We start from the raw sequence: 21,482 nt of genomic DNA, 5'->3' as shown, positions 1-21,482 counted from the left end.
GGTCATTATCATACAGCTGATGGTGGGATCTCACTGTGCTCAATTTGGCTGCTGTGTCTCCTATGTTCACTTCAAAGGTACTTTATTAATTCTGAACATGTAAAAGAAAATCTTCTTGTTCAGTAATTGAATGAATGCTAAGACTTCGCATGGGCTCTGATCGAGAGGTGTGAATGTCGCTGTATAAATGTAAAGATACTTTTCTAGTTCTAGGACGCTTTCAGTGGAAATGGGGAAACGTCCTGAAATCTGTGTGCATGATTCTGTGTAGCAATATTAAGGTTAATATTCTTTAGAAAGTTCTCCTTGAGCAATGTTACTTTGAAACACAGGAGTGTCTGGAGCTGAAGATTAGATGGAAGTGTCTGGTTATCTTAAAAATACAAAAGTAACCTGGACCTGCAGCTTTCTTTGTCTGATATATAAGGCCGTCAGAAAATCTATTTTGCATATTCATTACCAGTCTAAAAATTATGTGAAGGAACAAGCTGATCAAATATATGTTTTGAAAGGAATTTTAGGCTACAAATTATGGAGACAGTATTAAAGGAAGAAGATTACATGCAAAAGCCTAATACTCTGGATCCGGGGACAACTTGAAGTAACACCAGAAAATATTGGAAACACTCAGCAGTTATGGCAGATTATGGGGTGAAGGGAATAAAAGGATATGGAGGGAAGGCGGGGTCAGGCTATTGAGTTGGATGATCATCCATGATCATAATGAATGGTGGGTGGAGCAGGCTCCAAGGACCGAATGGCCTCCTCCTGCTCCTATTGTTCTAAGTTTCTATATGGAAGGATTTCTCTACATGCTGCCAGATCTGCTGCGAGTACGTTGAACATATTCACACTTTATAGAAGATTTGATGCATCTGTTTGCAATTCTGGTTGGTCAATGTCTCAGTTAAAGTAGTGGCCAGAGGAATGGCAAAGGAGTCTGTTAAATACTAATATCCCTCGAATATAAACAGAAAATGCTGGATAAACCCAGCAGATCTGGCAGCATCTTTGGAGAGGGAAACAGAATTAACGTTTCGAGTCCATATGATTAATATCCCTGGATCAATTTCTCACCTCATGAGGCCTTATCTGATTCAAACAAAATGAACTGAGTCTTGAATAGGTAACAAATGAGCTGCTAGGACCATGTCTGTACATCCCAAAGATTTTCATAGAAGACCTGATTGAAATTGTAATTGCAAACACCTAACAGATACACTGATAAGAGGAGAGGACGTGTAGTTTTGTTTCAGATAGAGTTTGCTTTTTAGTTGATCTCTGATAACTCTGCAAGTTCTGCACCCATCTGAAATGATGATCACTTGAGGGATGCAGCAGAATATTTGAAGTCCTAAATGGCCATTGCAGAAAGATGATTTGGGTCTTATTATGCTGTCCTTACATATATTTAGATCCTTGGAGCTAAGAATGATTAGGATTAAAGAATTCAGGAGATTTGATGCCTTATGGTCCATTCCTTTCTTCAGGCTTTTAATGGTAAACAAATTGCTAACGCTCAAAATTATAAAATGGCTGTTTCTGAAAAATGGGAAGAAAGTCTCGGAAGGAACACAGCATAATTCTGACATGAAGTAAGAAAAAAGCCATTTACCATACTCAAGCTGACCTCCTACTGCATTAGTAATCATACAGCACAGAACAGGCCTTTCGGCCCTCCGTGTCTGTGCTGACCACCAAATGCCAATCTATACTGAACCCATTTACCAGCACTTGGTCTATAGCCTACTCTGCCTTAGCGATTTAAGTGTCCTTCTCCTGGCCCCTAATTGTATATTGAATAATTGAAAGGTTTGCACCTCTATTATTTTTTGAAAATTTAGAGGACCCAATTCACTTTTTCCAATTAAGGGGCAATTTAGCGTGTTCAATTCACCTACCTTGCACATCTTTGGGTTGTGGGGGCGAAACCCACGCAAACACGGGGAGAATGTGCAAACTGCACACGGACAATGACCCAGAGCCGGGATCGAACCTGGGACCTTGGCGCCGTGAGACTGCAGTGCTGCCCTCCTCTATTATCTTTCTTGATAGCTTATTCCAAATACTAGCCATGACTATGTTATACAGCCATGAATTACAGCGAGAGGGCATGATGAGGCGCTGGCAAAAAAGTGCATCATTGCCTTTCATTTCAATAAAAGTGGGGGTGCCCAATCACAATCATTTCTAACGCTAGTTTCAATCCATGCCAGAATAGCAGAGATCTGACAGAGCAAGTTCCCAACATATCTTGCAACCTCACCTACTTTAAATCAGCCTGAAATAAACCTTGCTAACTCAAAACATGTTTCATCAACTGCTCTATTTATATTTTTTTTTGGGGGGGGGGGCTAGTTTAGCATCTGGCAGAAGAACAGCCCAGAATATTGTTTAAGTATTTAGTAGTTGTAGAATAATTTTCAGGAATATGTGTTTCTGATGGCGCAGGTAGATGCAAGTGCAGAAAGGTTGGGATGGATAGGTTAATAAGTTGGGTAAGATTAGCACTGATCAAATACTCTGCAGACCTGTGGCCAGATCATTTATTTGTCACATAGGATCTGAGCTGTTGAGTAGATGTGCTTGTAGTAAACATTACCTTGGACAGTAAGTAAATTTAAGGAGGATTTGGACGCATTTTTAATTCGTAATGGATTAGAGGGTTACGGAGAACAGGCAGGACGGTGGAGATGAGATCAGCCATGATCGTATTAAATGGTTGGGCAGGCTCGAGGGGCTAAATTGCCTATTCCTGTCCTAATTCATACGTTCTAAGAAATAACTATTCTGACTAGTTCCACCTTTCTATTCTCGGTCGGTAGTCCTTTAGGTAACAGCACCTCAAACCCAAATCTGAGGGGCGAGATTCTCCGACCCCCCGCTGGGTCGGAGAATCCCCGGGGGCTGGCGTGAATCCCGCCCCCGCCGGTTGCCAAATTCTCTGGCACCGGAGATTCGGCGGGGGCGGGAATCGCGCCGCGCCGGTTGGCGGGCCCCCGCGCCCGCGATTCTCCGGCCCGGATGGGCCGAAGTCCCGCTGCTAGAATGCATGTCCCGCCGGCGTGGATTAAGCCACCTCTCTTACCGGCGGGACAAGGCGGCGCGGGCGGGCTCCGGGGTCCTGGGGGGGGGCGATCTGGCCCCGGAGGGTGCCCCCACGGTGGCCTGGCCCGCGATCGGGGCCCACCTATCCGCGGGCGGGCCTGTGCCGTGGGGGCACTCTTTTCCTTCCGCCTTCGCCACGGTATCCATCATGGCGGAGGCGGAAGAGACTCCCTCCACAGCGCATGCACGGGGATGCCGTGTGCGGCCGCTCACGCTCCCGTGCATGCGCCGCCCGGCAATGTCATTTCCGCGCCAGCTTGCGGGGTGGAAATCAGTCCGGCGCGGGCCTAGCCCCTCAAGGTTAGGACTCGGCCGGTCAAGGGGCAGAGGATTCCGCACCTTCGGGGCGGCGCGATGCCGGACTGATTTGCGTCGTTTCTGGCGCTGGTTGGCGGACATCGCGCCGATACCGGAGAATTTCGCCCCTGGTGTTCTTGATTAATAAGGGGATTTCTTGATCAGTAAGGGGACAGGGGTTATGGGGAGAAGGCAGGAGAATGGGAATGTGAAACATATCAGCCATGATCAAATGGCCTAATGCTGCTCCTATATCTTATAGTCTTATTATGAAATGTTCTGCCTGACATTCAAACAGAATTGGAGAATTAAGGGTCCTGAGTGTAAAGCAGATTGTCACAGAGTCAGATTTAAAAATAACTCAGACTAAACGGGCTTTTGGTTGGGTACTAATCCTTTAAAACAGTTCTAATTCAAATTACATTTTTGTTAAGGGTGTTTTGTATTTCATTTTTCAATATAATAAATGTTGAATTATAAAGATGTAATACATGCATTGTAGTGTACTTGGAACTGTGAGCATAACCATTATTACATATCCTGACAGGAATGTTCCATAATATGTTAGAATAGGCAAACAGAGATGTTGCATTCAGAATTATGATCTGGATCTTCTATGTTGGGCAGAGCCAGATTTATTCAGCTTGCACAGGAGGGATGTTTCATTGAAAAAACCCAAAATGCGGCAGAGGCTCAAAATCTGAAATAAAATCCGAAAATGCTGGAAAGGGGAGAGAAAACAGAGTTAATGTATTGAGGCCGTAATACGCTTCTTCAGAGCAACTTCATTGTTGTCCTTTTTCTTTCCTTTTCCTCATTCATCAGGCGATGTCCATCTGAATGTAAATGTATATAATTTCCACTCGGGACTGATTTTAATGCTGTCATTTTAAAAACTTCCACTGCCCTCTCAAATGCGATCTCAAAACCCACCCAGCCATCTCTTTGAGAGAAGTCTTGGGAAAGGGTGACATGGATAAGATTGTCACTTTTGTCAGCCGGGCCATTTCAAGAATCGGGACATTTTATGCCAGGCGCGGATGAAAATCAAACTGACTGTAATTACCTCAATCACACATGATTATATATTAAATACACATGTATTAAAATAAATGAATAGGATGGGAATAGAGGGATATGGACCACGGAAGTGTAGAAGATTTTAGTTTAGACGGGCAGCAAGGTCGGCGCAGTCTTGGAGGGCCGAAGGGCCTGTTCCTGTGCTGTACTTTTCTTTGTTCTTTGTTCTTGGTTCACACAGATTCCTTGGGTTGGAATTGTCGCTGCTTCACACTTAAGTTCAAGTGAAAGAACAAAGGTGCCGCTGATGGGTTTTAAACTGTAGTTTTTAATGAGGCTTCCTGAGAGAATGGCAGGTAACTGAACAGTGTGATAGCCCAGGAAGCCATAACACACTGATTTGATTTTGCAGATGCTGGTGTGTAACTCCAGTCCAGTAAAAAAAAGCTCATTTATAGGTTGCCAGGGGACCTTTAAAGCTCTGTAAGAAATCTTCACAATATTGGGAGAAGTGGATCCTTTTGACGCTGTCTCCTAAAATAAATAATTAGCTGCCAGGGGAACAGAACTGTTATCATTAAACCTCCGTCTCAGTCAGATTGAGATCAGTTTACCGTATAACAAGGATCTGGCGACTACGCATTGCAGCTGGATAATGCCTGTCTCAGGCCAGTCATTGCCATACAACTGCAGGTTCAGACATGCTTCATCATCCCTTTCCTCCCCCCCCGATTTATTCACATATGTGCATCAGCGCTCACTAAATATCTACTGACTCGTTAAACTTGGGATTCAGAATATATGTTACTTGTAGAAGACAAAATTAAAGCTATTGGTAAGGGCAGTTCAGTTTCCCTCACTGCTTTAGGACTTAAAGTGCGTTATTTGTGATTATTTGTGGGAAATCTGGATACTGTGAGTACTTGCAAAAGGATTTCTCTGGCTCCAAGCTGCTCAGCTGACTGGCACTCGTAAATAATGCAGCAGTTACTGCGTGACATTTATGGGTTGAATTTGTGCACTATTTTTAACATTTAACGGGCAATCATTAACCTGTTCAAAATAAATGGGTTAACAGCTGCAATAAAATAGTGCCAAACCTATACAAATACTCTAATTTGTGCGCTGGAAATAGTGCAGAGCGGAAATTAAACTCATTTATGGTTAACAAATCAAATTGCTTTCCAATTTCCACACCCTCAACTTTTAATTTCTGCTCTAATTTGGTTCTTTGTTGCTCATGGGCACTTGAAGGAAATAAACCTGCAGGTTATGGGAATAGAGAAGGCCGTGAAATAGGACTGGGTGGATTGCTCTACAGAGAGACAGCATCGACTCAATAGGTCAACTGGCTTCCTTCTGTGTATAATGACTCTCTTACTCTAAGACCCATTTGCTACTTTCCACACAAGCATCAAGGCAGTTTTCCTCATCAAGATATTAGCATTTTCCGGTCGCCCTCTTCCCACGAACGGAAATTCGCATCTGTGGTCAACGGACCTTTAAATGGTCTGTCTAATTTTCCATCCCCTCGGTGACAATTCCTGTGGCGGGACTGGAGTATATAGCGCATTGTCGCTGCTTTCCTGCCTCAGACTCTGCACTGAGTAACTTTCCATCCTCAATAATTTCAACTTCAATCTCAACTCATAATGCTCTCTCTCCTCTGAGTTCACTTCTGTCCCATGTTCCCTTTACCTCATAGAAACTCACACATATTCAGAGCCGTACCCTTGACATTGCCATCTCAAATTGCCTCCTAACGTCCATCGTGTCAATTTCTGACCACTTCCCTGTATCTGTCTCCACCCACACTCCCCTTCCCCCTCCTAATCCTTTTTAGGAATAGGAACAGGAGCAGGCCATTCAGGCCGGGGAGTCTGCTCCACCATTTAAGACAATGATGGTTGATCGGACATTTCAATGCCTTTCACACCCATTATCCCCATAGCCCTTCATGTTATTGCAAATCAGAAATCTATCAATCTGTGCTTTAAACATATACAATTACTAAGCTTCCGCAGCTCTTTGGGGTAGAGAATTCTAAAGATTCACAACCCTCTGTGTAATGAAATTTCTCCTCATCACTGTCTGAAGTGGCTTCTCCCTTATTTTGAAATTGTGACGTCTGGTTTTGGGCTCCCCAACCAAGGGAAACATCTGACCTGAATCTACCCTGTCTATTCCTTTAAGTGTTTTGTAAGTTTCAATGAGATCAATTCTCATTCTTCAAAACTCTGGAGGATACAGGCACAATTTGCTCAATCTCTCTTCATAAGGCGGTCCCGCCATCGAGAGAACGGATCCAGTGAACTTTTATAGAATCCACAGCATCTATTGAATCCTTACAGTGCAGAAGGAGGCTATTCGGCCCATCGAGTCTTTTAGTCCTACCCCATTTCAGGACCCCGACCCTTAACCTCCCAACTTTTATGAGGCCCCTTCTTACATGCCCTCTCCCCCCACTCCACTCTTCGGACTCTGCCTTATCTCCTCTTTCCTGAGCATGGCCCTCCTCAGGCCCAGACCCTTGGCAGTGCCTAACTGGCCCCGGATATCCTGACACCTTGGCAGTTCCCCTGACACCTTGGCAGAGTCACCTGGGACCATAGCAGTGCCAGGGTGGGTGTGCTAATGTGCCAGGCTGGCAATGCCAAAGTGCCCGGCTGTCAGAGGGACCAGTATTAAACCGTGCCTGATCCAGGCCTCACGGGGAGGCTGTTGGTTCTGGGTGCCAGGAGAATTTGGCGCAGACATATTTAAATAGTCTAATGGCGACATCTTGTCAGGTTCGGATGAATCTCATGAGATGTCTCAAGCATCATGAATCTTGTAAGAAGTCTCCTAACAGGTGAAGATGATTTACCTGAGGAAGGTGTAGTTCTCCAAAAGCTAGTGATTCGAAACAAACCTGTTGGACTTTAACCTGGTGTTGTAAGACTTCTTACTGTGCTCACCCCAGTCCAATGCCGTCATCTCCAGATCATGGCTATCCTGAATCTTGTGAGAGGCCTCTCACGAGATTCAATGGCCTACGCGACATCAAGCCGAGAGTGATGACGCCAGTAAATTGTGCCCATGATGTTTTGAAATGGCAGATCTGGCTTGAGGGACCAAGTGGCCTATTCCTGTTACTAAATGTATATTTAAATGTTTGTATGTAAAAACCCTCTCCAATTGCACTTAATCACCATAAGGTTTTGGTAGCTACTGGTCTGCTCAATCACACCCTCAGCTCTAGCGTGAATGCATTGAAACTATTGCTCTCCCTCACACTGCTTATTGATCCATAGAATCCCGAAAGTGCATAAGGAGACTATTCAGCCCATCAACTCTGCACTGAACATCTGAAATAGCATCGTACCTAGGTCCACTCCCCCACCCTACCCCCGTAACCCTTGCACATCTTTGGACACTAAAGAGCAATTTTGTTAGCTTGGTCAATCCACCTAACCTGCACATCTTTGATATGGAGCTGGATTCTCCAATTTTGCGGTTAAGTGCCGACACTGGCCTGGGAACTGTGGCGTTATACGATGCCAAAATCGGCACTGGACCCTCACCGATCCTTAGACCGGTGAGGGGCTAGCAGACGTGGCGGGTAAAACTCCCGGCTCCCATGCCAAAAACGGCTGGAGAATGGCTGGGTCCGTGGCCGCGCATGTGCACGGTGGCGACCTGCAGCGGTCGCACCGTACAACATGGTGCCAGCTGTGCGTGGACCCAATCTGCCAAATATTGTCCCCCTGGCCAGTCCCTGGACCCCCCACTGGCCAGCCCCCACCAGTCCCCTTAGCCCGCGTGGAAGCCCCCCCCCCCCCCGGCCAGCAGCATGGTTCCGGCCGACTGTGGCGTTGCTGGACACAGTCCACAGCCATCATACCGGGTTCCCAACCGCTGAGACCACACGTCAATCACGCGGTCGTGAACCCGGCCCATCGTGGGCGGAGCACCGGGGGAGGGCCCTCCGATGACGCGCCAACACCTTTCCAATGGCGTGTGGCACACAATGCGATGACTCCATTTTGGAGGGAGCGGAGAGCAGAAAACCATCTCAACTTGGGCGTTGGAAGGGAGTCTCCACCTGATCGCCGGTTCCGATATCAGAGTCGGGCAGTGGAGAATCCCGCCCGCGGCCTTCCCATACCAGCCTCCCCGAACAGGCGCCGGGATGTGGCGACTAGGGGCTTTTCACAGTAACTTCATTTGAAGCCTACTTGTGACAATAAGCGATTTTCATTTCATTTTCATTTCATTTCATCTCCACTTTTATAAGTCCAAGGACTTAAATGTACACAATGGGCAGCCGTTTTAGCCATTCATCACCACATACAGCAGTATTTGGACCTGCTAACCTTGATCAAAACTGCTCACCATTCTAGCATCATCCTGGAATACAAAGATAACCACCACCTTTAGCACACTGGGCTAAATCGCTGGCTTTTAAAACAGACCAAGGCAGGCTAACAGCACGGTTCGATTCCCGTACCAGCCTCCCCGAACAAGCGCCAGAATGTGGCGACTAGGGGCTTTTCATAGGAACTTCATTGAAGCCTACTTGTGACAATAAGCTATTTTCATTTCATTTTCAAAGCATTGCCCGTCACTCCCAAATTGCTTTCATGCCAGCCTCCATTGGGATTTTCGATCTGCCATGGCCAGCAGCATTGGAAGGTCCCAATGTAAATTCACACTGGTATGAAACCGAATTTGGGCCTCCTGCAGAGTTGTTCCTTGCCATCTCCCCTCCACCCCCCATCCCCCGCCAGCGGGGGAATGAGAGAATTCTGCCCTTGAGCTCACATTTTTCTATCTCTCCTCACGCTCTCTCCAGACTTAACTTGTTCATGAGGGTTCACATTCCCTTGACTGTTGATCACTTTAATTTCTTTGTGGTCCTCACGTTAGGTAATATTACTAATGATTCCATCTCCTCAGGTACAAACTTTATCCTCTTCGAATCGGCCATTATCACCATCTCCTGAGAAATCTAATCCCTGGCCTCCTTTGCAAACTACTGTTCCATCAACAAGCCCCCTTTCCTTTCCACTGTTATTGAAAATGTTGTTACCTCAAAATTCCATACCCGTCTTTGTGGGGACTGGTGGGGGCTGGCCAGCGGGGGTGTGGGGGGGGGGGCAGAGGCTGGCCAGTGGGTGGCCAACATTTGGCAGATCGGGTCCACGCACAGAAGGTCATATTTTGACTTCCTTCAATATCTGCCTATGCCATAGCACCAAAACAGCTTTTACCAAAGTCACAAATCTCTGAAGTGACTCTGAACCATCCCTCCTCACCCTTATTGACTCATCTTCAACCTTTGATCTGGCTGGTTGCACCATCCTCTTCCAATGCCTCCTGTCTGTCATCCAGCGAGATGGGACTGTCCTCACCTCTTCCATTCTAATCCATCTAGTCGTAGCCAGGGAATAATCTAAAAAGGCTTCTCTTCATGCACCACTACCACTGGGCTTCCTTCAAGGATTTCCACCTTTGGTTCCCTCCTATATCTCATCCACATGGCTGCCTCTTGGTAAAATTATCTAAAATTACAACATCAGGTCCCACAGGTGCGCTGACTCCATACAACTCCATTTGATCCGACCATCTTTCCCGACGCCCCCACCCACCATGCCACTGTCTTTTATTTGTCAGGCTGCTTGTCCAACATTCAGGATGTGTGGAAATGTACGCCGACCAAATCTTGGGAATTGTATTACAGCACATGCAAAACAGAAAACAAGCTATTCAACCTAAGCCGCCCATGTCAATATTTATGTTCCACTTGAGCTTCATTCCATCCTTGTTCATCTAACTCAATCAGCCTAACCACGTTGTCTCTTTCTCCCTCAAATAATTACCTAGCCGTCTCTTAAATACATCTATATTATTTGCTGTTCCACCCTCTGTGCTGTTGAGCTCCACATGGTCATCAGCTTCAGGGTAAAGACATTTCTTCTGAATTCCTTTTTTGATTTCTTGCTGACTGCCTTCTATTACCAGCAGATGTTCTGATGAATGTTAACAAGGCTGGACCTTTAACTCTCTTTCCTTCCTTGCGGCAACTGACTCCAGTTTTGAGGGCCCACCTTCCCACTGCTCACCTTTCGGCCTCTTCCATCCACTCCTGCTGGGCTGAAGAGGCTGGCCTTCAAATCCTGCAGAAGGTCCTCCAGGGAAGAGTTGGAGACCCATGGAGCCGTCCTCTCAGGCCCCCTCTCTAATCCTGTAATTGCTGCAATCGAGATGCGGCTTAGCCGTTCTGACCCCTGCTGGGATCCTTTGAATTAAGAATCCATCCTCTGAGAGATTCAGTGCATAGAATCCACAGTGCAGAAGGAGGCCATTCTGCCCATCGAGTCTGCACCGACACTCTGAAAGAGCATCCTACCTAGGCCCATGCAGGAAACACAGAAGCAGAGTGCCTGTACCATGATTAAATTGAAGAGAAATGATAAAGTCGCTGGTAGAACAAATAGATTGCTGAACCCCACACCCCAGGTGCAGATCAGTTTACTTAAAATTCTGCCCTTCATTTGTATCTACACTATCAAAGCATTTCATAACTTTAAAGATATTTTAAAGGTCATCCCTCGCTCTTTTCCGTTCAAGAGAAAGGAGATCTAGCCTGTTCATCCTTTTCTACACTTTTTTATTTATACAGCTATGGAATATTGTATGATTTTACGTTCCTTGGCCATTTAATTTCATAGTCCCTTTTTGACTTCCTATTTTTTAACTTCTCCCCTAATCTCTTCATATTCCCCCTTGTTTTGCTCTCCTCTGACATCATAATCCTTTCCTAACCCTTAACCTTTTCCTTATGTCTTTATTCATTCATGTTGGCTCAACAGCATTTAGGCCGCCCTTGTTATTTAGTGGAAGGTATTTTTTTTCTCTGCTCTGTTGAACAGTGTTTGAAATGTTCCCCACAGGTGTTCCAAATCATTGCTTGCCAATTGGCCATTTTATCTTCCTCAGTTACGAACATAAGAATTAGGGGCAGGAGATGGGGAGGCGGTAGCGTAGTGGTATTGTCACTGGATTAGTAATCCAGACACCCAGGGTAATAATGCTCCGGGATACCCAGGTTCGAATCCCACCATGGCAGATGGTGAAATTTGAATCCAATAAAAACTGGAATTAAAAGTCTAATGATCACCATGAAACCATTGCCGATTGTTGTAAAAGCCCAGCTGGTTCACTAATGCCCTTCAGGGAAGGAAATCTGCCGTCCTTACCCTGGCCTATATGTGACTCCAGACCCACACAGCGATGCGATTGACCCTTAACTGCCGCCCACTGAAAAGGCCGAGCAAGCCACTCAGGTCAAGGGCAATTGGGGATGGGCAGCAAATGCTGACTCAGCCAGCGACACCAACATCCCAAGAACGAATTTAAAAAAAAGAGTAGACTATTCGGCCCCTCATGCCTGCTCCACTATTCACTAAGATCAAGGCAGACCTGATTGTAACCGACTCCTGTTAACCTTTCACCCACTTAGAATTTACAGGAGGCCACTCAGCCCATCGAGTCTGCACCGGCTCAAGGTCAACACCTCCACCCTATCCCCATAACCCAGTAACCCCACCCAACACTAAGGGCAATTTTGGTCACTAAGGGCAATTTATCATGGCCAATCTGCCTAACCTGCACATCTTTGGACTGTGGGAGGAAACCGGAGCACCTGGAGGAAACCCACGCACACACGGGGAGGATGTACAGACTCCGCACAGACAGTGACCCAAGCCGGAATCGAACCTGGGACCCTGGAGCTGTGAAGCAATTGTGCTATCCACAATGCTACCGTGCTGCACTTGTTGATCAAGAATCTACCTTTCCCTTAAAAATGTTCACAGGCCTGAATTTTGTGGTTGCTGATCACGCTTGATTGGCGCGATTTAATACTGGCTGGGCAATACAGGGCCGGCCAGTATGAAACACGGGTAGACATTGGTGCAGCGCTGCTAGCGGGGGCGGGAGCACAGCAGGCGCTGGGTCATCTGGACGGGTGATCTGGAAGGGCATATAAAATGAGTCCGGGCAGTTCCCTGAAGGTCGGCAGGAGTTGGGGAGGAACCTAATGGATTTATTGACAAGAGAGTGGAAAGTTTGGCACAAGTGATGGGCTCAGCACCCAGCGTCACGGCACGTGGTGGGCACTTTGCCCCGTGATTCAGAGATAACTGCGTGCATGCTCTAATAGATTCAGTAAATGCCTGCCGTGAAATATTCATGCCTCGGGATGACAAGAGGAGGCCAGCCCACCACACGAAGGCACAATGTGGTGTGCCGCACATGAACTCAGTGTCAGAAACGGTTCAATGACCTTCGGCACTTTGCAAGGCTGAGCACCAATTTGGCTCGGAACTGAGTGTGGATATCTTCGGGGGTGGCCGTTATCACAGCGTTCAGGTGTGTGTGATGCATAGTGCCAAATGGCACATATTCCTGTGTCTGCCAAGGGTGAGAGATGTTGCTGCTCACCTTGAGAGTATAGAAGGGTGAGGAGTGCCAATCTTCTGGCACCACAAGCAGTTCTCTCCTGGGGGGTGGTGGGCAGGGTGGAGGCGGGGGGGGGGGGGGGGCAGACATGCAAGGCTGGAATGGTGCTGCAGGTGGAGGATGGACTAATGAATGCACTTGTTTACATTCAGTAGAAGAGAAGCCATAATGCGCTGGAGCGCACACGAACAGGTTGTGGGGTGCCCAACATCCTGATCCCATCCATGTTTGAGATGGACGCCCTGGACATGGAATGCAAGTGTGGAGGACAGTCCACAGGTCTCGGAGGACGGTAAGAGTGCACTGGGCAGATGAGAGACTGTGGAATTGTACAACAAGGCTGGGGTAGTAACTTTGCCAATGAGAGGTTCAAATCCACAGTACACATAGCTTGGCCACTTCTAGTGCCTCAGTGAAGCATGCGGCAGTTTTGGCTACCATTGTACCTGCACAGACACCTTGAGTGATGGTGTTTTTAACTGACATAATTTGTTTCTACCTCAGAAGTGCCATCCTCATGATGCTCGACTGATCCTGGGAGGCCCTCCCACCCTCCCCGCATTGACACCCTAGGAGGAGCTGCTGAGTGATGCACCACATCACATCTGCTCTCTTTGCAACAAGCACCAGCGCAGATACAGGCAGGGTGGTGGGCTAAGATGCATTGGCTCAATTTGGAGTGCAGCGTGGTGAGGGCACATCACATTCACATGAGGAACCGGTGGAGGCAGGAAGTTCCCAGGGCACTGGCAGAACAAGAACTGCTGGAGACCAGGGCCATGTTGAGTCCGAGGCAGATGGTCAGCCACTGGATGTCCAGCAGGGTGTGTGGGAAGATCTTGTGGGGATCCCTGAGGGTCTGCATGCCATGGTATCTGTCATAGAGGAATCCATGAGGAGCTTAAGTACTGCATTGACCCTGAGAACTGCTGCATCCTCCATTGAGAGAGTGGTAACCCTCATGGAGATGTATCAGTCCTTCCCGGGCTCAGGCCCAGACCTGCAAGCCCACACACCGGCTGTTACCTCAAGATATTATTACCAGTGTGAAAGATGGATGAGGCACTCAGTCTCTCTGCCAGAGCCAGACATACCTCACACTGACAGACTAACTACCTGTTGTCTCTGTGGGCTCATCTGATGGTGCTCTGGATGAGGGCACAGCGCCTCCGCCACTCTGCCAGTGACTGTGCATCATCTGAGGCCACGGTGACTTGGCAATACCCAGCTATGTCAGTGTTCACACCCTTCCAGGCAGAGCCTGCTCAGGCCCCACCGGCCAGAGGGAGAGCGCCAAGGTCATCGAGGCCAACACGACAGCAGAGTCAACAATCTGTCGTCAATGTCGGTGTCAGCGAGGGTGGTTGAGGGACTGGGGATGGGTACCAAGACGTAGTACTTGCAGACATAACATTAAGGTACCGTGCCGTTTTCACGTGTGACATTCATTCACTTCATCAGTGCTTTGTATTGTTTCTGTGAGACTTTGGCAACCATATAATGTTTTGTTCCTCGTTTGCAACTCAAGTGAAGATATTGAGCAAAATTTTGTTGCAATGCCCTGAGTATCCTCCATGTTTTCTATAGACACATACCATGGCACGATGGCACAGTGATCAGCACTGCTGCCTTAGAGCGGCAGGGCCCCAGGTTTGATTCTGGCCTTGGGTGTCTATCTGTGTGGAGTTCTTCCGGTGTCTGCATGGATTTCCATTGGGTGCTCCGGGTTCCTCCCACATGCCAAAGATGTGCAGGTTAGGTTGGGTTACGGGGATAGAGTGAGAAAGTAGGTCTTGGTAGGATGCTCTTTCAGACTCAATGGGCTGAATGGGCTCCTTCTGCATTCTAGGGATTCGGTGGATTCATCAGTGCCTTTTGATTGATGGCAGTTGGAGGCGATTTCCGGCCCAATCATCTGGCATAATGTGTCCCTCGAGAGCTGAAACCTCCTGCGACACTGAACGTCGGACATGTTGAGGTAGCTGGATTGCTGCTTGTACACTCTGTAGTCCCATCTCTCTTACCGTCCCTGTTGGCCCTGCACCCTCTATGTCTGCGCCTCTCCTTCCACAGGTCTCTCCCACCAACGCTGCCTGCAGATCACCTTTCCATCTGCCCCTCTCTTCCTCAACAGTGGAGGTCCCACCAGCGGAGTACACAATCCCCAAGTAAGTGGAAATGCAGACGGCACTGCCCCAGGGGCTGCACTGCACAGAAATGCTCCTACAGAGCTGACAAAGCAAAAGAGTCCTCAGAACAAAGTCAATAAAGCAAATACTTCAGACTCAATGGTCTGAAATCTCAGCAAATAAGCAGCAGCAAGCTCTCACCTGAATTCCAAACAACTCACACAGTCAATGCTCTGCTCCCCTTTTATCCCACCTTTGGTTGAAAAAAGTGAAAAAATAGGATGGCCACATGTCATTGTGCCATGCGAGATATCATACAGGTAATGTAAAATTTGAGTTAATTGCCCTTTTAGGGCGGCAAGGTGGCACAGTGGTTAGCAGTGCTGCCTCACAACGCCAGGGACCTCGGTTCAATTCCAGCCTTGGGTGACTGTCTCTGTGGGTGGAGTTTGCGCTTTCTCCCCGTGTCTGTGTGGGTTTCCTCCGGGTGCACCAGTTTCCTCCCACAGTCCAAAGATGTGCCGTGTAGGTGGGTTGGCCATGCCAAATTGCCCCTTAGTTCCCAAAAAGGTTAGGTGGGATTACTGGGTAACAACATAGGATGGGAGGGTGGGCCTAGGTAGGATGCTCTTTCAGAGGGTCGGTGCAGACTTGATGGGCTGAATGGCCTCCTCCTGTACTCTAGGGATCCTGTGATAAATGCCGTTAGTGGATGATTAGCTGTCGGTATGCACGCCGACGGTATCGCACAAATGCGCAATGATGTTGGGACGCATGCCCGATGTCATCATGCGCGATTTAACATTCTTCTGGATCAGAAACACATGTAAAAATAAAGCACAAAATTCTGGCCAAGGACTGCGCTTCCACCACCTTTTGAGGAAGAGTGTTCCAAAAACTTATAACCCTCTTGGAGGAAAATCTTCTCATCGTGTCTTAAATGAGCAACACCTTATTTTCAAACTGTGACCACTAGGTCGAGATTCTCTACCTCTACCTGTGAAGACCCATCAGGATCTTATGGGCTGGACATTCCGGTCCCCCAGCCGTGTGCCTCTCAGCAGAGCGCCATTCGTTGACAGCGGGATTCACTCTTCCTGCCGCGTATCAATGGGATTTCCCACTGAAGCCTTCCATGCTGCTGGAAATGAAAACCCACGAGCGCGACTGTGGCAGCAGCGGGAAAAGACAATCCCAAGGGCTGGAATAGTCCGGCCTATTCTCAGCTCCTCAGAATCAGCTTTTCTCCAATTTATCTTTGTCCTACTTTTGCTCCTCTCAACATATTAAAGCTTACTATAATATGACCCAGTTGCCGAGCTGCTCCCTTTCTGTTACTTGTCCAATGTTTTCACCAGTAGCAAATGCTTCCTCATTGGGCTTAGTGTATATGAGTTAGAAGAGGGCCTGTACACAGTCTGGGCACTTCATTCTGTTATGGGAGAGGTGTTTTCAGAACCCCAAAATGTATCATGGAGTTCAACCAACCTCCCCCTGAATGCATTGTTGCTTTTCCGAGCACACGGCTTCTTCGCCAGGTGTGGGATTACATCAATTATGGACAAATGGTTTTTAAAACACAAAACAATGTTTATTCCATGAACTCAACTTAATCTTTTAAATAAACATTGGATCTCTTAACACCCCTTACTTCAAAGATAACCCTGAAAATAATACAACACTAAATAATTCTTCAGTTATTCCTTTCAACATACAAGAGACTTAATACCTTTAAACAGAAACACATCAGGTTAAAGGCTTTACTATTATGAATTTAAATCACCCAAATGATCCAGAGATAGTCTTTCATGGCAGAGATCACAGCAGATCCAGCTCACTGCAAACCCAGACACATCTAAGCTCTTTTCAAACTGAAACTAAAAACTGCAAAATGGCTGATCTAAACCCCAGCTCCACCCACACTCTGACATCACTGCATTTCTTAAAGGTACATTGCATAAACATCCATTTCTTAAAGGCCCTCTCACATGATAATTCCCTTTTTGCCTTAAACTATCTCCTTTGACCGATTAATTTTCAGAAATCACTTGTGATTGTTATTCTAGATATTTTCACTAATTTCCTCAATTTGTTTTCATACCTCTTCCCCCCCCCCCCCCCCCCCCTTCCTTGCTGAGGTGGTCTGTAGAATATCTCCATTAGTGTGATTGAGCCTGTATGGTCTTTGACCTCCAGCCACATTAGTTCCATTTCTGACTTACTATTGGCTACGTCATTTTCCTACTGCTGTTATCTCCAGTAAGTAGATTTACTCCATGTCCCCACTTCCCCTCTTGATCGTTCCTATATATGTTAAACTTTATAATATTTAATTCTGTCCTGCTTTTTTTGTTGTCGTAGTCTGAGATTTTATTCAGAGGATCGGAACCCAACTTGGGGGCTAATTCTGGGCCCGGAGGCCACACGGCGTGTTACAGGCGCACCTATGATTTTTGAAATAGAGTGCTAGTTAATGGCCAGGGAATGGGCTTGCCACTTGATCAGGGAGGGTGGGCAGGCTCCAGGTGCAAAAGGGCCAATGGGAACTCCTCCAGCACTCACTGATACGGATTTGTATTACAAATTAGAAGCAGGAGTAAGCCATTTTGCCCCTTGAGTCTGCTCCACAGTTCAATATGATCATGACTGATCTGGGTGGCACAGTGGTGCAGTGGTTGGTGCTCCTCCACACCCGGAATGCCCTGCCCACACCCTCAACGGACCTCAGGCGCTGTACCCCCGATACCCACACATAATGCTATCTGGACAGGGCGATGGTCCCCTCCCCGTTGCACTCACCCACCCTCCGACAGTGGACATGTCCCCGGAGCAGTGTCCCATCCCCTGGGTGTTCGGATGTTGGCTGCTGCGTCCGTGGTGTGGTCTCCCGCAGTGTTCAAGCACAGTGTCCAGGCATTGTGGTCTGATTGGGATGCTAGACTATAACTCCCGCACGCTACATGGCCCACCCATGGGCATCCACTCGGGTTGTGTGAAGTGCTGACTTAACTATGATTGCCAATTCAGCAAAAGCCTCCAGCTGCACGGCCGGAGGCCTCAGCAGTTGGTGGGGGTTATGGGTGGTCGGTGTGCGGATGGGCAGGGACAAGGGTTGCCCCTAGAAAATGTACACACGATCCAGGGTTGGCGTGGTGGAACCACACACGGTTACCTCCCGCCCTCACATCCCCCAGTGGACCCCCCTTCCCGTGGCGGCCCACCCCAGCCGAATGTGATTCCCCAGCCGAGGATGCACCTTCACCCCCCGCCGAGCACTGGGGCGGCAAGCCCAGTGCCCCCGAGCTCTTTGCCTGTGATCAAAGATGGCTACTCACTTCCTCAGCTCCCCGCAGAAGCCCTTCCACCAGGTTCACGTTTTTAATATAGAATACTAATTGGCACTGACACTTGCTGAGGAGACCACTGAATCACGGGAGGTCATTGGATATGGGGTGGCTCCCGTTAATTGTATGGAAATAGGGCGTAAGTGTTGATTATTGGCTTCTCGCCATGCTGCTGCGGGATCCCGATTTTGCTTACGGGGGACAGGCCGGTTGCATCGCACTCTGTTTGGCACCCGGCGCGGTTCTTGTTTTTGGCCTCTCTCGCTATTCACTGGCTTCATCGTGCTCTCGCTCGAGCGCAACGAGGCCAGAGAATCGAGCCCGTTGACTCTGTCTGATTGCATTGAGATTTTCTAGCTCCTTAATAATAGTTTCCAGCATTTTCCCTGTGACAGCTGTTAAGCTAACTGGCCTGTAGTTTCCTGCTTTCTGTCACCTTCCTTTCTTGAACAGAGGGGTCACATTTCCTGTTTTCCAATCTTTCCAGGAATTTTGGAATATTAAAACCAATACATCTACTATTTCAACAATTGCTTCTTTTGATACTCTGGGATGAAGTTCATCAAGAATAAAGCCCATGAGATGAAAGAGTCAGAGGCAACGTGCGGCAAATTTGATTAAGGGACGGAAAGAACAGTGTTAAAATGTTTTTTCCCACCACGCTGGAGGGAATGATTGTTCCCTCTTGGTTGTGTAGGTGCATGGCTGCGCAGTGATTAGGAATGTGCTACACAACGGACAAACTGGCTGGACGCAAGCACCAGTCCCTTTAATGTCCGCAGGCACGACTAAGCAACAATCTTAAAATGACCACACAATGCAACAAGCAGGCCACATTCTGCAAAGGGAAATTAGATGGAACTTTGGATAGAATTTTACTGTCCCACCGTGGCGTTTCTTCCCCCGGCGAATGCGTCAGTCCATTTAAATTGCCCTTTACTTGGGCAGAACTGTAATGTCCCGCCAGGCAGGAGGGACTGTAATATCCTGGCCATTATTTTAATGAGCATTTAGTGGTTCACTTGGCCCATCAAACCCCAAGCTACCTTCTCGGTGAATGTTCTGTAAACAAAAGCAATTAACTATGTTTTTAAACCAAAAACATTTATGAACACTTTCCTTCATGAAGCACAAACCACAATTATTAGTCAATGATGTGTGTTACAAAATAATGCATGATTAAGGATGTCTGTGTGACATGGCAAAGTACAACAAACTGTTGTTAGGTACGCCCACAGCACTGTTCAGGAGAGAGTTCCAGGATTCTGACCAAGTGGCAGTAGAGGGAATATCAATATAGTACTAAGTCGGAAGGGTATTTTTGCCTGAAGGGAAATTTGCAGATAGTGGTGTTCCCCTGCATCTCCTGCCTTTGCCTTTCTAGGTGGTAGAGGTATTAGGTTCGGAAGGTGCCTAGAAGGAGCGCTGGTGAGTTGCTGTAGTACATCTTGCAAATGGCACACATTTCTGTCACTGTGAGCCAGTGGCGGAGGGAGCGAATATTTAAGGTGATGAACAGAGTGCCAATCAAGAGTGTTGCTTTGTCTTGGTTAGTATTGAGCTTCTTGAGGGATTTTGGAATTGCACTGTTCCAGGAAAGTGGATGGTACTTAATTGCATTCCTGACTTTTGCCTTGTAGACCCTGGACAGGCTCTGGGAGTCAGGCTGTGATTTACATGCCACAGAATGATTTTTAGTCGCAGTGTTTATAGGGTTAATAATAAATCTCTGATCAATGGTAACCCACAGGATATTGGAGGGTTCAGCAATGGTAATGTTGTTCAATGTTATGGAGAGATGTTTAGATTTTCTCTTGTTAGATATGATGATTGCCTGACACTTTCATGGCAGCAATGTTACTTGCCACTTATCAGTCCATCATGTTTTGTGGGTATGGCCTGCTTCAGAAACTGAGGAGTTGCTAATGGCAATAACTGTGCAATCATCATTGAATACCCCTATTTCTGAACTTCTGATGGAGAGAAGGTCATTAATAAAGCAGCTGAAGATGGTTGGGCCCAGGCCGCTTGCCTGAGGAACTTCTGCAGTGATGTCCTGGGACTGAGATGATTGGTCTTTAACAACCACAACCATCTTCCTTCTTACTGGGTATGACTTAAACCAGGTGAAAACTTCCCCTCAAATCTCATTGACTTCAACTGTACTTGAGTTCCTTGATTCTACAGTTGGCTTAATGCTGACCTGATGTCACTTGAACTGGACTGGGACAAGCGAAGAGTGCAGGATAGTAATTTGGAAAATTATAACCAGAGTATGGCACGAAGGGACAGAGCATACAAACTTAAGATTGCACCAGAAGACAAGGCCACAGATCGCAAAAGTAGTAAAAATTCAGAGATACCGGCTCTACATCTGAATGCGTGTAGCATTCATGACAGCCATCACAGTAATATGATTGCAAGGTGACCAAGTTTTGGACCTGAAGTTTGATGGGTATTTGATATTTCTAATAAAAAAAAGAAGCAAAGAAAATGTGGTGGGGTCCTCTGTTAATTAAGGATGTCATTAGTTTAGTTGTGAGAGATGACCTTCGCTCAAAAGAGCAAGATGTAAAATCAGTTGGGGCAGAGATAAGGAATACGAAAGATGAGAGGTCACTTGCAAGGGTAGTGCATAGACCTGCCAACAGTAATTACACTGTCAGGCAGAGCATACGGGGAGAAATAAATGGGGCATGTGAGAAGAACACAATGACAATCATGGATGACATTAGCCTCCAGATTGGCAAAGGATGCCATGTAACTGAGTTCACAGAATATATTCAGGACAATTTCTTAGAGCAGTATGTTCCAACATTAACTAAAGAGTGTTATCCCGTAACAAGAAAAACTTTTTCCCTCAAACATATTACTAGCTTGGAATCTCAATTGGAAGAAATTTCTGATCATTAATGGAACATAGTCTACTTGTCCAGCTACAGACTGGGTCTTGAAATGAGACGTCCTTCACTCCAAAAGCATAATTATCTCAGGATAGAACATAGAGGTATATTACAGCAGAATATATAGAATATGTGAAATGAAAAGAAAATCACTTATTGTCACGAGTAGGCTTCAA

The sequence above is a fragment of the Scyliorhinus torazame genome, chromosome 8 (assembly GCF_047496885.1).
Source record: "Scyliorhinus torazame isolate Kashiwa2021f chromosome 8, sScyTor2.1, whole genome shotgun sequence".
Classification (NCBI taxonomy): domain Eukaryota; kingdom Metazoa; phylum Chordata; class Chondrichthyes; order Carcharhiniformes; family Scyliorhinidae; genus Scyliorhinus; species Scyliorhinus torazame.
Note: the sequence above shows the minus strand (reverse complement) of the source record.